This window comes from Bos indicus, chromosome 3 (genome assembly GCF_029378745.1).
Source record: "Bos indicus isolate NIAB-ARS_2022 breed Sahiwal x Tharparkar chromosome 3, NIAB-ARS_B.indTharparkar_mat_pri_1.0, whole genome shotgun sequence".
In the NCBI taxonomy this organism is placed as follows: Eukaryota; Metazoa; Chordata; class Mammalia; order Artiodactyla; family Bovidae; genus Bos; species Bos indicus.
This window is the reverse complement of record NC_091762.1, coordinates 64,006,275-64,020,944: the sequence shown is the minus strand read 5'-3', so window position 1 is coordinate 64,020,944 and position 14,670 is coordinate 64,006,275.

Here is a 14,670-nt window from a genome sequence, read left to right as displayed (position 1 = left end):
CAGAGTGCTTCACTACACCCTGAACTCCCTCAGGGATTGTTGTTGAAGGTCAACAGCTATAGCAGCATGGGGTTCAATCTCCATAGAGGCAATGGAAAATGTCTTTGTTGTTCAGTCACTGGCAATGCTCTTGGTAAGTGTCAATTTGTAGTTGACAACCTGATCCTTGGCACAAAGAAAATTAAGAACAGAAGAACCCTCAACCACTTGGGCAACAGCTACTAAGGCACAGCAGATAGTAGAGCCTTCAAGACAGATAGGGAATAGCCCCTGCCAGAGTCCCTCAATTGCACCCACTGCTGCTCACCTGTTCACAGGGGGTTCAAGGAAACAAGAAACAATAGACAGTAAAGGAATTAAGATTTTGTTACCCATGTGTCCTTCCATATCATTTCTGTCCTTTACTGTGCCCATCTTTGCATGAAATGTTCCCTTGGTATCTCTAATTTTCTTGAAGAGCTCTCTAGCCTTTCCCAATCTATTGTTGTCCTCTGTTTCTTTGCACTGATCACTGAAGAAGGCTTTCCTATCTCTCCTTGCTATTCTTTGGAACTCTGCATTCAAATGGGTATATCTTTCATTTTCTCCTTTGACTTTAGCTTCTCTTCTGTTCTCAGCTATTTGTAAGCCCTCCTCAGACAACAATTTTGCCTTTTTGCTTTTATTTTTCTTGGGGATGGTCTTGATCACTGTCTCCTGTAAAATGTCACAAACCTCCATCCGTGGTTCTTCAGGCACTCTATCAGACCTAATCACTGGAATCTATTTGTCATTTCCACTGTATAACTGTAAGGTATTTGATTTAAGTCATACCTGAATGGTCTAGTGGCTTTCCCTCCTTTTTTCAATTTAAGTCTGAATTTTGTAATAAGGAGATCATGATCTGAACCACAGTTGGCTCCTGGTCTTTTTTTTTTGCTGACTATATAGAGCTTCTCCATCTTTGGCTGCAAATATAATCAAGCTGATTTCAGTGTTGACCATTTGGTGATATCCATGTGTACAGTCTTCTCTTGGGTTATTGTAAGAGGGTGTTTTCTATGACCAGTGAGTTCTCTTAAAAAAACTCTGTTAGGCTCTGCCCTGCTTCATTCTGTACTCCAAAGCCAAACTTGCCTGTTACTCCAGGTATCTCTTGACTTTCTACTTTATATTCCAGTCCTCTATGATGAAAAGGACATCTTTTTTGGGTATTAGTTCTAGCAGGTCCTGTAGGTCTTCATAGACCATTTCAACTTCAGCTTATTCAGTATTACTGATTGGGGCAGGACTTGGATTAATGTACTATTGAATGTTTTGCCTTGGAAATGAAGCAGAGATCATTCTGTTGTTTGAGACTGCATCCAAGTACTGGACTTCAGACTCTTTTGCTGACTATAAGGGCTACTCCATTTCTTCTAAGAGATTCTTGCCCACAGTAGTAGTTATAGTGGTCATCTGAGTTAAATTCACCCATTCCAGTCCATTATAGATCACTGGTTCCTAAATGTTGATGTTCACTCTTGCCATCTCCTGTTTGATCACTTCAAATTTGCTTTGATTCATGGACCTAACATTCCAGGTTCCTATGCAATATTGTTCTTTACAGCATCAGATTGTATTTCCATTACTGGTCACATCCACAACTAGGTTTGTTTTTGTTTTGGCTCTGTCTCTTCATTCTTTCTAGAGTAATTTCTCCACTGTTCTCCAGAAGCATATTGGGCACCTACTGACCCGGGGAGTTCATCTTTCAGTGTCCTACCTTTTTGGCTTTTCACCCTGTTCATGGGGGGTTCTCAAGGTAAGAATAATGAAGTGATTTGCCATTGCCTTCTCCAGTGGACCATGTTTTGTCAGAACTCTCCACCATGACCCATCCATCTTGGGTGGCCCTGCACGGCATGGCTCATAGTTTCAACAAGTTAGACAAAGCTGTGGTGCAAGTGATCAGTTTGATAAGTTTTCTGTGATTGTGGTTTTCATTCTGTCTGCCCTCTGATGGGTAAGGATAACAGGCTTATGGAAGCTTCCTGACAGAGCAGAAGATACTCCTAACAGAAATAGAAAACATTAAGAAGAGGTGGAAAGAATACAGACAGTTCAGTCACTCAGTCATGTCTGACTCTTTGCGACCCCATGTACTGCAGCACGCCAGGCCTACCTGTCCATCACCAACTCCTGGAGCTTACTCAAACTCATGTCCACTGAGTTGGTGATGCCATCCAATCATCTCATCCTCTGTCAACCCCTTCTTCTCCCACCTCCAATCTTTCCCAGCATCAGGGTCTTTTCTAGTGAGTCAGCTCTTCACATCAGGTGGCCAAAGTATTGGAGTTTCAGCTTCAGCATCAGCTCTTCCAATGTATATTCAGGACTGATTTCCTTTAGGATGGACAGGTTGGATCTCCTTGCAGTCCAAGGGACTCTCAAGAGTCTTCTCCAATACCACAGTTCAAAAGCATCAATTCTTCAGTGCTCAGCTTTCTTTATAGTCCAATTCTCACATCCATACAAAAATACTGGGAAAACTATATCTTTGACTAGATGGACCTTTGTTGGTAAAGCAATTCTGCTTTTTAATATGCTGTCTAGGTTGGTCATAGCCTTTCTTCCAAGGAGTAAGCATCTTTTAATTTCATGGCTACAGTCACCATCTGCAGGGATTTTGGAACCCCAAAAAATGAAGTCTCTCATTGTTTTCCCATTTATTTGCCATGAAGTGATGGGACCAGACGCCATGACCTTAGTTTTCTGAATGTTGAGTTTTAAGCCAACTTTTTCACTATCCTCTTTCACTTACATCAAGAGGCGTGAATACCCAGAAGAACTGTACAAAAAAGATCTTCATGACCCTGATAACCATGATGGTGTGATCACTCACCTGGCACCGGACATCCTGGAATGCGAAGTCAGGTGGGCCTTAGGAAGCATCACTATGAACAAAGCTAGTGGAGGTGATAGAATTCCAGTTGAGCTATTTCAAATCCTAAAAGATGATGCTGTGAAAGTGCTGCATTCAATATGCCAGCAAATTTGGAAAACTCAGCAATGGCCACAGGACTGGAAAAGGTCAGTTTTCATTCCAATCCCAAAGAAAGGCAATGCCAAAGAAGGTTCAAAGTACCACACTATTGCACTCATCTCACACACTAGCAAAGTAATGCTCAAAATTTTCCAAGCCAGGCTTCAATAGTATGAGAACCATGAACTTCCAGATGTTTAAGCTGGATTTATAAAAGGCCAAGGAACCAGAGATCAAATTGCCAACATCTGTTGGATCATTGAAAAAGCAAGAGAGTTCCAGAAAAACATCTATCTGCTTTATTGACTATGCCAAAGCCTTTGACTGTGTGGATCACAATAAACTGTGGAAAATTCTTAAAGAGATGGGAATACCAGACCACCTGACCTGCCTCTTGAGAAATCTGTATGCAGGTCAGGAAGCAACAGTTAGAACTGGACCTGAAACAACAGACTGGTTCCAAATCATGAAATGAGTATGTCAAGGCTGTATATTGTTACCCAGCTTTTTTAACTTATATGCAGAGTACATCATGCGAAATGCTGGGCCAGATGAAGCACAAGCTGGAATCAGGATTTCCAGGAGAAATATCAATAAACCCAGTTATGCAGATGACACCACCCTTACGGCAGAAAGCAAATTAGAACTAAAGAGGACTCTTGATGAACGTGAAAGAGGAGAGTGAAAAAGTTGGCTCAAAACTCAACATTCAGAAAACTAACATCATGGCATCTATCTCCATTACTTCATGGCAAATAGATGGGGAAACAATGGAAACTGAGAAACTTTATTTGGGGGTGGGGGGGGCTCCAAAAACTCTTCAGATAGTGACTGCATCCGTGAAATTAAAAGCTTGCTCCTTGGAAGAAAAGCTATGACCAACCTAGACAGCATATTAAAAAGCAGAGACATTACTTTGCCAACAAAGGTCCATCTAGTCAAAGCTATGGTTTTTCCAGTAGTCATGTATGGATGTGAGAGCTGGACTATAAAGAAAGCTGACTGCCAAAGAATTGATGCTTTTGTACTAAGGTGTTGGAGAAGACTCTGGAAAGTCCCTTGCAAGGGTATCCAACCAGTCCATCCTAAGGAATCAGTCCTGAATATTCATTGGAAGAGCTGATGCTGAAGCTGAAAGTCCATTACTTTGGCCTTCTAATGCAAAGAACTAACTCATTTGAAAAGACCTTAATGCTGGGACAGATTGTAGGCAGGAGAAAGGGACTACAGAGACAGTTGAATGGCAACACTGACTCAATGGACATTTTTGTGATGCACAGGGAAGGCTGCCGTGTTGCAGTCACATGGGGAGAAATAGCAAGTCATGCCAGACAGGACCGGCCGTGTGACTGAACTGAACTGACTGCCTTCCAGCCATTGGAGTGATGACCTCTTATCTTAACCAGAGGTCTTCTGGAATCTGAGAGTGAACCACATGAGATTTCTGCTGAGTTTGTTTTTGCTTTCCCTGTTTTCAGCACTCTGGGCTTCTTGTCACTTCTACTACACTGGGTCTTCCTCACTTTCAGCTTCCACTAAGGGAGTTTTGCTGAGTTGGGCTTCTGCTATGCTTGGTCTCCGCTTCACAGGGGCCAAGCCTAGGTTGTTTCAGCCAGGTTAAATCTGAGAAATGAAACCAGAAATGTTGGTGGAGTGTGGAATTTCCTCTCTCTTGCCGCAGCAAAGATTTGCAATGGCAGACAAGTGTTATAGCTCGGTTACAGCTTAGTTTTATTTGGCAAGCAAAGGAAAGCTCATCCTTGAGGTGTGAAAGCGGGCTGACCCCAAAGGAGAGGCCTCAATCTGTCTTGGCTTCCCCCTTTTATACATTTGTCTCCTCCCCACCTTGAGCCTGCCCTATGCAAATTGGTCTAGCCAAGAAGGGTCATATTTGTTTCACCTGAAGTCCATGGATTCTCTTTTGTTCTGCTTTTGCAGGCTTTTCCCTTTCTTTGTCATTTAGCCACCACTATTTTGGACTGCTTTTTCCTATTCTAACTACCTAACAACAGTAAAGCCATTAATAGTAACTGACTATATATAACTATTTCTTCAGTGACACTATGACAATCAAAAGTTTTTTAACATTCCATGATTGTAGTTTTTTGAAAATTTTCACATGGAAATTTTGCATAGTTGTGTGCATTTATCAAATCATAATTTGGATCAGATGTATCATTATACATAATACAGAAACATGAAGAGAAAATGCCTCTCATTTTTTCTACAAACAAATTTTATAAATAAAACTTATGTTTCAGTTACAGAACAAATTACAGCATATAACCAAGAATATTCAAAGATAAGAAAAAGAAGAAATAAAAGTATTTAACAATAAGATACAGCAGAGAACTTTTAAGCCTGTATTTCCAAATCCATCCAAGAGCTATAGGAAAGATAGGAGCCTTCAGATATAAGCTTTCATTATTAAAAACCACTGGGAGCCATTGTAAGAAGACAAACCTGTTTTACTTAACAGCCCTTTGGGGGCTAAGGTATTTATGTTAAGATTACATACATCTCCTTTTTGTTTCCTTTACCTGATTATCAGTACATAGCCTGCAGTTCCATAGCTATCTTTTTTATCAGCTATTCACAACATTTTTGTTGTCACAAATTCACTAGATAATTGGTCTTTCTGCCTTAATTGATTTGAAATACATGTCATTTCAAAACTAAAGGACAATGGACTCAATTTCTAATGACAGGCAAGTACGGTTTTCAAAGGTTGAGTTGATGGAGTTTTGACTAGACAAATGAGCTATTAAGGTCCTTTAAACAATTCATTAGTTGCTAATGGTTTTAGGGACATCTGTTGATGACACTGAAGTTGACCAATTTTAGGTACAACTTTACTGCTGGGAAATTCAACTACCAAATCACTCAGATTTAAATGAGGTTAATGCCTGCATGTCTATCTTCTTTGTAGAACACAGCTTCTGGTCTTTCCTTGTCATCCTTTGTGCCAAAACAACAAAATAATAAAATGTGAAGAGTAAAGTTAATATTTTTTTTAACTTAAAAAATTTACACAAATGACAAATTAATTTTGCATTCAGTTCAGTTCAGTTCAGTCGCTCAGTCCGACTCTTTGCGACCCCATGAATTGCAGCATGCCAGGCCTCCCTGTCCATCACCAACTCCCAGAGTTTACCCAAACTCATGTCTATCGAGTTGGTGATGCCATCCAGCCATCTCATCCTCTGTCGTCCATTTTTCCTCCTGCCCCCAATCCCTCCCAGCATCAGAGTCTTTTCCAATGAGTCAACTCTTCGCATGAGGTGGCCAAAGTACTGGAGTTTCAGCTTTAGCATCATTCCTTCCAAAGAACACCCAGGGCTGATCTTTTCTGTAAGTTTAGAGACTACATAAATTAACATTTTTGGTACTATAAAGCTTTAATGCTCAAAAGGAGAAACAAAAAATTCATCCTTCCAAATGTAATCATGTATGTAAAAATAATGCATGTCTTTATTTTTTCTAACATATTAATTTGGATTCAATATCCATTCCACAGCCTTTGTCATTTTTGATGTGCCTATTCTTCAGTGGGTTTCACAGGTGACACTAGTGGTAAAGAACCTGCCTGCCTATGCAGGAGGTGCAAGACACTCAAGTTTAATCCCTGGGTCAGAAAGATCCCCTGGAGAAGGAAATGGAAATCCACACCAGTATTCTTGCCTGGAGAATCCCATGGACAGAGGAGCCAGGCAGGCTACAGTCCATGGGGTTACAAAGAGTCAGACACGACTGACGCAATTTAGCAATCTCAGCGAAGGCAAGACACTTAGATCACATCCAGTGCTAACATATGGGGAAACCTCTCTCTCCATCTTTTGTCAGTTCTCATGAATACATTGCCCATATTCCCTGAATATTATTATCCCATTTGACATGTTCCCTTCAGGTCTGATACCAATGCATTTATCAGGTCATGATACTCTTTTCCCTCTGAAGCCTAGCTCTCTGTCTGAGAAGTTGCCAGGGTATAAAATGCTGGAGTCAACCAGACGTGGATTTGACCCTTGACTCTACTGTTTAACTGTTGTGTGACCTTGAACAACTCGCTTCATCATTCCAAGCCTTAACTTCTTCAGCTCTAATACGGGTAATAAAAAATTACCAAATTGACTGCTGTCACCATGTTGTGGTGCTGAATAGGAAAATATATGTAAATCACTTAGCATGCTGCCAAACACATTGTAATGAAGTTAAGCTATTTGGTAGTTATGTATATATTTATCAGCATTAGTTCTTCTTCGACGATATTGACACAGATCATTGTAAAAACAAAATAAGTAAACAAAAAGCAAACCACAGAAATAGCGTGCATGACTTGGTTCATCACAAGTATTTATGCAGCATCTTGATACAGCATCTATAATGTGAAAATAATGAGCAATTGTAACAGAATAAATGGAATAAGAGATACTGTCCCTTCTCTCAAGAACCTTATAATACAACCAAAGAGACAAACATATACCTCCCAAATGACTGCATGTATGCAAGTTTAACATTGTGTATGAAGTGCTAATGGAATGTTATTGCATGGATTCCCAGAATAAAGTTTAAAATAATTCTTAGATGATAGGTTGAAGCTTAGGCATAGAAGCACTAGTTGAAGAATGTAGACAAAAAATAATTTTTTTGGTTTTGTTGCTGTTTTTGAGACTCTGAGCATGATGAACACAAACAAAACAGATTTCTGAAGGACAAAAAGGAATTAGTAAAGTAGATAATGAGTGATCACAAATGTAGGAGGAGAACAGAGAAAATAAGACAGAAAGATTTAATCAAGTGTCAAATGCATCCTAGATGCCATATATGACAGATACCAAAACAAAAAGCAAAGCAAAAATAAAAATAAAGACCTTTGGATTTTTGGTTGAATTGCTTGGAGCACAGAGCAGAGAATCTTCTTCTTTCAGTACCGTTAGCTCCAGGTTGATGAACAGGTTTTATTTTATCAGAAACACGGACTGAGCCTCTACTTATGCCAGGCTAATAATAGTACAGTAACAGTAATGAGAAGCTGGCAAAAGTATAAAGGCCCTTTGATATAATATTTTGTCAAATGAGATGGAAAAAGGGCTTCCTTTTCTTTCAGAAATTAAATCTCTTAACCCAGATTCAATGAATATGCTTCTAAGAAGTGATTCCATTAGAAAGAATAGTGGTATTAGCACCTAAGAAAAAGACACTTGAGATTGGAGAGACCCTTCTGTGTCCCAATATCCACCATGCAAAGAAGAAAATTCTACTATAGCTGCATAACCCAGCCTTTCACCTGCTGTTTTGCTTGAGTCTACACCAAGACACCTACTTATTTCCTGAAAGGAGCCCTAACTAAAGAAAGCAAGACAATGCTTTTAAGTTTTTCCTAAACTTGATATATTAAAGGCCGTTCAGTAGACTCCTTGGAGAAGCTATTATGGAAATTAAAATGCCCTTTTAAAAATCAAATAAGTCCCTACTAGAGTTATGTTCCATCTCTATGCCATTTTGCTTCCCTATAAAAAAAAAAAAAAAAAAAAAGCTTATGGATAATGTTCACTGCACTGGGAATATCCAAAGCAATGAATGGCTTTTAGAGTTGATTAAATGCTAAAGTGAGGCTTTTTGATAACCATGAGAGCTGACTATTGTAAGTGTACTCTAGTGTCATGAATATTACTGCTAATACATGATAAGATTTTTAAAAGGACATAATAAAGTATAATAAAGAATAGATCACTTCCTTCCCTTTTGAGGTTTGGAAAGAGCTATCTTCTTTTCCTTTGGTCTTTACAGTGGTATTAATAGCAAAAGGGGAGTCCTTTTAAAGTGAGTGACTTGAGCAAGGAGGTTATATAATGAGATTAATAACTTAAAGGAGTGGACTGTGCAATAGTCCATGGTGAGACCAAAGATGTTTTAATATCAAAAAGGGCTTTGTGGCTTGCTGGGGAGAATACAATTTAACATTTGAGGGCTGAGATTGACAGAATCTTTTGTTGATTAATAATGGTGGGTGCATCTTTCTGAAAACTGATGAGCTTAGGAGATTGTGAGAAGAGCATTTTATAGTACTGAGACTATATTAATATAAAAATATAATAAGTAGAGGATTATAATGAAATGAACTATTACACTTTGAGTCAATGTTTCAAATTATATTTCAGTTAGGAAAAGTGAAATCTACATATTTAAACAAACGTGTATTCAAAGGATAATGGATTCATAATGGTCAATAGTGTTTTTGGCAGGGAGGGACTATAGTATTATTACATCTAAAATACATAATGTATATTTTACTTTCCTTATATTAAGTAGATATGTTTATACCTTGTATTATATTTATATTACTAAAGACATCAATCATCAGTGCTTTACTGATCATCTTCTAAGCATTATATTTGAATTTTACCAGCGTGATTTTATTAAAAATTTTCAACAGTTCAATAATATTTATAAGTTGTAAGTGTAAGAATTAAGACTCAAACTCAAACTTCAAAGTCCAAGACATATATTTGTTTTTATACATTAATATCTCTAATACATTTTTAAAATATATTAATTTCCAGAGGACTGATAATTAAATAGGGGAGAAGGCACTAATCTCTGTAAAGCTGCAGTAGATAGTTCAATAATACATTGGTGGAGTAAGAGAACACACAGATGACCTCCTTCTACATACACATCAGAAATACACTTACATGCAGAGAAATTCTCACTGAAAACAAACCTGAGACTGGTAGAAATTCTCTTATATAATTAAAGTGAAAAGTGAAAGTGAAGTCGCTCAGTCCTGTCCGACTCTTTGTGACCCCGTGGACTGTAGCCTACCAGGCTCCTCCGTCCGTGGGATTCTCCAGGCAAGAATACTGAGGTGGGTTGCCATTTCCTTCTCCAGGGGATCTTCCCAACCTAGGGATTGAATCTGGGTCTCCCGCATCACGGGCAGACGCTGTAACCTCTAAGCCACCAGGAAAGCCCCTTATATAATTAAGACTTTAGTAAAGATATACACAGATTGGGTAGGAAGGGAAAAGAATTAGGTTGGTCCTATGTCTTAGAAGGGGGATTATACAGAGACCCTCCCTGGGCAGGCAGAGAGGTGGGGGTGGGGGTGACTCAAACCACCTATTGGGTGGCCCAGCCCTGAAGTCAGACACTGGTAGGATAAATCCCCTTAGTCAGTTTCAAAACCAGTGGGACTGATAGCATAACTGTAAGCCTAGGCTCCACTCCTGAAGAGCACACATATTTTACTCTAGAAAATGGAAGGAAACAGGCTGAAACTGCCTGGAACCCCAGCTGGATTTCTGTGACCACTCCAATGTGCTCCCCAGCCCAAGTTGAGTACCCACTTAGGATCACTTGCTCTGAGCACAGCTTCACAATAGAGTGAAGACTGCTTCAGCTGAAGAAAATTCATTGTTGTATTGCTAGCTCAGACCCACTATGGTATCCCAACAAGGCAAGGTCAGCCATTTCTGGCAGTCACAAGGGGCAATGAATCAGATGCAGTCCAGAACTCTGAAGCTGAGACCATCCAGCATGCAAGCCAGCCCATGCTGAGTACATGTCTCAGCCCCTCTTGCTTGGTGACTCACACTTGGCTCTGGCTGTAGCCACTCCACCTACAGCCATGCCTCCTACCAAGGTGATTGGTAGGAGGTGATATCACCCAGGATATGCTGGGTGATTCCTCACAGCATATCCTATAGGAAGACATGAGTCATGCTCACATCAGATACAACTCTTCCACCAAAGCCACTGGGTAGACACAGATTGTATAGGGACACTGCCACATAAGGACACCACATCAAGACCCCGGTAGGTAGCTGTTTCAACTAATTTCACAGAGGCAGAAAGTTAAGCAAAATGAGAAGACAGAGGAAGTTGTTTCAAATGAAAAAACACTGAAAAAACAATTAGAGAAACAGATAATTCACCAGTTGAGATCAAAGCAGTACAGTACTGGCACAAAAACAGACACATAAATCAGGGCAACAGAGAGCCAGAAATAAACTCATACAACACGATCAATTAATGTAAGACAAAGGAGGCAAGAATATATAAGAGATAAAAGACAGTCTCTTCAATAAGTAATGCTGGAGAAACTGGACAGCTACATGTAAAAGAATGAAATTAGAACATTGTCTAATATCATATACAAACATAACCTCAAGATGGATTAAAGATTTAAATATAAGATTGGAATTCATATAACTGCTAGAAGAAAACAGGCCAAACATCCTTTGGCATACATTACAGTAACATTTTTTTTCTTGATTTGTGTTCCAACGCAAAGGAAATAGAAAAATAAACAAATGGGATCTAATTTAACTTAAAAGCTCTTGCACAGCAAAGGAAACCACTGGGAAAATGAAATGACAACCTACTGAAGGGGGACATATTTACAAATGATATTACGTATAAGGGGTCAATATTCAACATAAACAAACAGTTCATACAATTTAGTACCAAAAAATGACCCACTTAAAAATGGGCAGAAGGCCTGAATACACAGTTTCCAAAGAAGATATGCAGATAACCAGTAGGCACATAAAAAGTAAATATTATATTAACATTGAGAATTTTTGTTTAAAATTTTATGATTATTGCCTGGTCATCAAAAGGGCTTTTTTTAGATGCATAAAAAGTGGGGCATAAGTAAATTATCCCTGAAGCAGAAGAAAGGACTGTTCTCCCACTATTGTCAACAAGTGGAGGTGTTTTGCACATAAAGCAAAACAACTTTCTCACAAATGCATGCTTTTCACTGGTAGACAGTGAGGGGTTGCTACAGAAGTTAAACATATGACCTGGCAAGTATTTGATTTGGGGCTTTCCATACAGATAATTTAGTAGGCTAGCTATCAGGAGTGTGAGGGAAAGGATAAAAAGCTGCATTTTTCTTTCTGACTTCTGACCCTGACTCCAAACATTGGTCCTAAAACTAATTAAGTTTTCAAGCTTCTGCAGTGGTACATAAGGCCCTATTTTCTGTTTTTCACAAATGTTAGGTCTTATGTTTACTATTAGTACCTTCCTAGCTTTTATGTTTTCCTTCTTTGGTTTCTCTTTTGCATTCATTCTTTTCTTGTATTAGGTCTTTTTACTATTATGTTCTTGTAATTTCTTTGTAAATATATTTTGTTTTTTAAACTTTATTGAGATATAGTTGATTTACAATATTGGGTTAGTTTCAGGTGTACAGCCAAGTGAACCAGTGTGTACGTGTGTGTATGCGCACGTGTGTATGTATATATTCTTGTTTATTTTGTGCTACAGGTTATTATAAGATATTGCGTATACTTGCCTGTGCTATATAGTAGGGCCTCCTGTTTGGTTATATATTTTATATATGATTGCATAATTTAATCCCAAATTCCTAATTTGTCCCTTTCTTTCCCTTTGGTAACCATATGTTTATTTTCTATGTCTATGGGTCTATTTAGTTGTGTAAATAAATTAATTTGTATCATTTTTTTAGATTCCACCTATGCTGCTACTGCTGCTAAGTCGCTTCAGTCGTGTCCGATTCTGTGCGACTCCATAGACGGCAGCCCATGAGGCTTCCCCATCCCTGGGATTCTCCAGGCAAGAATACTGGAGTGGGTTGCCATTTCCTTCTCCAATGTATGAAAGTGAAAGTGAAGTCGCTCAGTCATGTCCGACTCTTAGCGACCCCATGGACTGCCCCCTACCAGGCTCCTCCATCCATGGGATTTTCCAGGCAAGAGTGCTGGAGTAGGGTGCCATTGCCTTCTCCGAGATTCCACCTATAGCATTATCACATGATATTTTCTTTCTCTGTCTGACTTCAGTTAATAAACTAATCTCTAGATTCAAACCTGTTGTTGCAAATGGCATCATTTTATTCTTTTTGTGGATGAATAGTATTCCATTGCATCAGGAAGTTAAAAGACAAAAGTATTAAAATCATCTATATATACAAAATGCAGTTAAGGGATAGTCAAAACATTTGGATATAAAATCTGATATCAAAACCAGTCATCAAGAGGGGAGGAAAATACAAGTACAGGGTATTTAAAATATTTTTGAAATTAAGAGATCAGCAACTGAAAACAATCATCTTTGTATATAGATTGCTAAACCAAAACCTTATGATAACTGCAAACCAAAATCTGCAATAGATATACACACAGAAAAGAAGAAGAAATCCAAGCAAAAAACTAAAGATAGCTATCAAATAAGGAAAACAAAAGGAAAAGAAAAACACCTACAAAAACAAATCCAAAACAATTAACAAAATGGCAATAAGAATATACAATGCTCTCAATGAATAATTACCTTAAATTTAAATGGATTAAAGGCTCCGACCAAAAGAAAGATTGGCTAAATGGATACAAAAATAAGATCTGCATATATGCTACTCACAAGAAACCGATTCCAGATCTAGAGACACATATAGACTGAAAGTGAGGGAATAGAAAAAGATATTCTGTGCAATTGGAAATCAAAAGATAACAAGTATCAATACTTTTATCAGACAAAATAGAATTTTTAATTGATAACTTTATCATTAAAACTGTTTCTAAAAATTCTGAGCTTACTATGTCTTTTTTAGGTACTTCAGTTCAGTTCAGTCGCTCAGTTGTGTCCAACTCCTTGTGACCCCATGAATCACAGCACACCAGGCCTCCCTGACCATCACCAACTCTCAGAGTTTACCCCAACTCACATTCATTGAGTCGGTGATGCCATCCAACCATCTCATCCTCTGTCGTCCCCTTCTCCTCCTGCCCTCAATCCTTCCCAGCATCAGAGTCTTTTCAAATGAGTAAGCTCTTTGCAGCAGGTGGCCAAAGTACTGGAGTTTCAGCTTCAACATCAGTCCCTCCAATGAACACCCAGGACTGATCTCCTTTAGAATGGACTGGCTGGATCTCCTTGCAGTCCAAGGGACTCTCAAGAGTCTTCTCCAACACCACAGTTTAAGGCATCAGTCTTTGGTGCTCAGCTTTCTTTATAGTCCAACTCTCACATCCATACATGACTACTGGAGAAACCATAGTCTTTATCTCTGCTTTTTAATATGCTGTCTAGGTTGGTCATAACTTTCCTTCCAAGAAGTAAGCGTCTTTTAATTTCATGGCTACAATCACCATCTGCAGTGATTTTGGAGCCCCCAAAAATAAAGCCAGACACTGTTTCCACTATTTCCCCATCTATTTGCCATGAAGTGATGGGACAAGATGCCATGATCTTAGTTTTCTGAATGTTGAGCTTGCCCTAATATTCTATCACACTGTTCGTGGGGTTCTTGAGGCAAGAATAAAGCAAGTGAAAAAGCTGGCTTTAAACTCAACATTCAAAAAACTAAGACCATGGCATCTAGTCCCATCACTTCATGGCAAATAGATGGGGAAAAGTGGAAACAGTAACAGATTTTGTTTTCTTGGGCTCCAAATCACAGTAATTGTGGCAGATGGGCTCAGTAGCCATGGTTCCCAGGCTCTTGGGCACACGGCACAATAGTTATGATGCAAGGGTTTAGATGCTCCCAGCATGTGGGATCTTAACCAGGTTAGGTATCAACTCATGTATCCTGCATTGGCAGGTGAATTCTTTACCACTGAATCACCAGGGAAGCTCAAGCCTGGATGATTTTTAAGTACACTCAGCTTTGACAATCAGTGTCCTAAATTACTCAG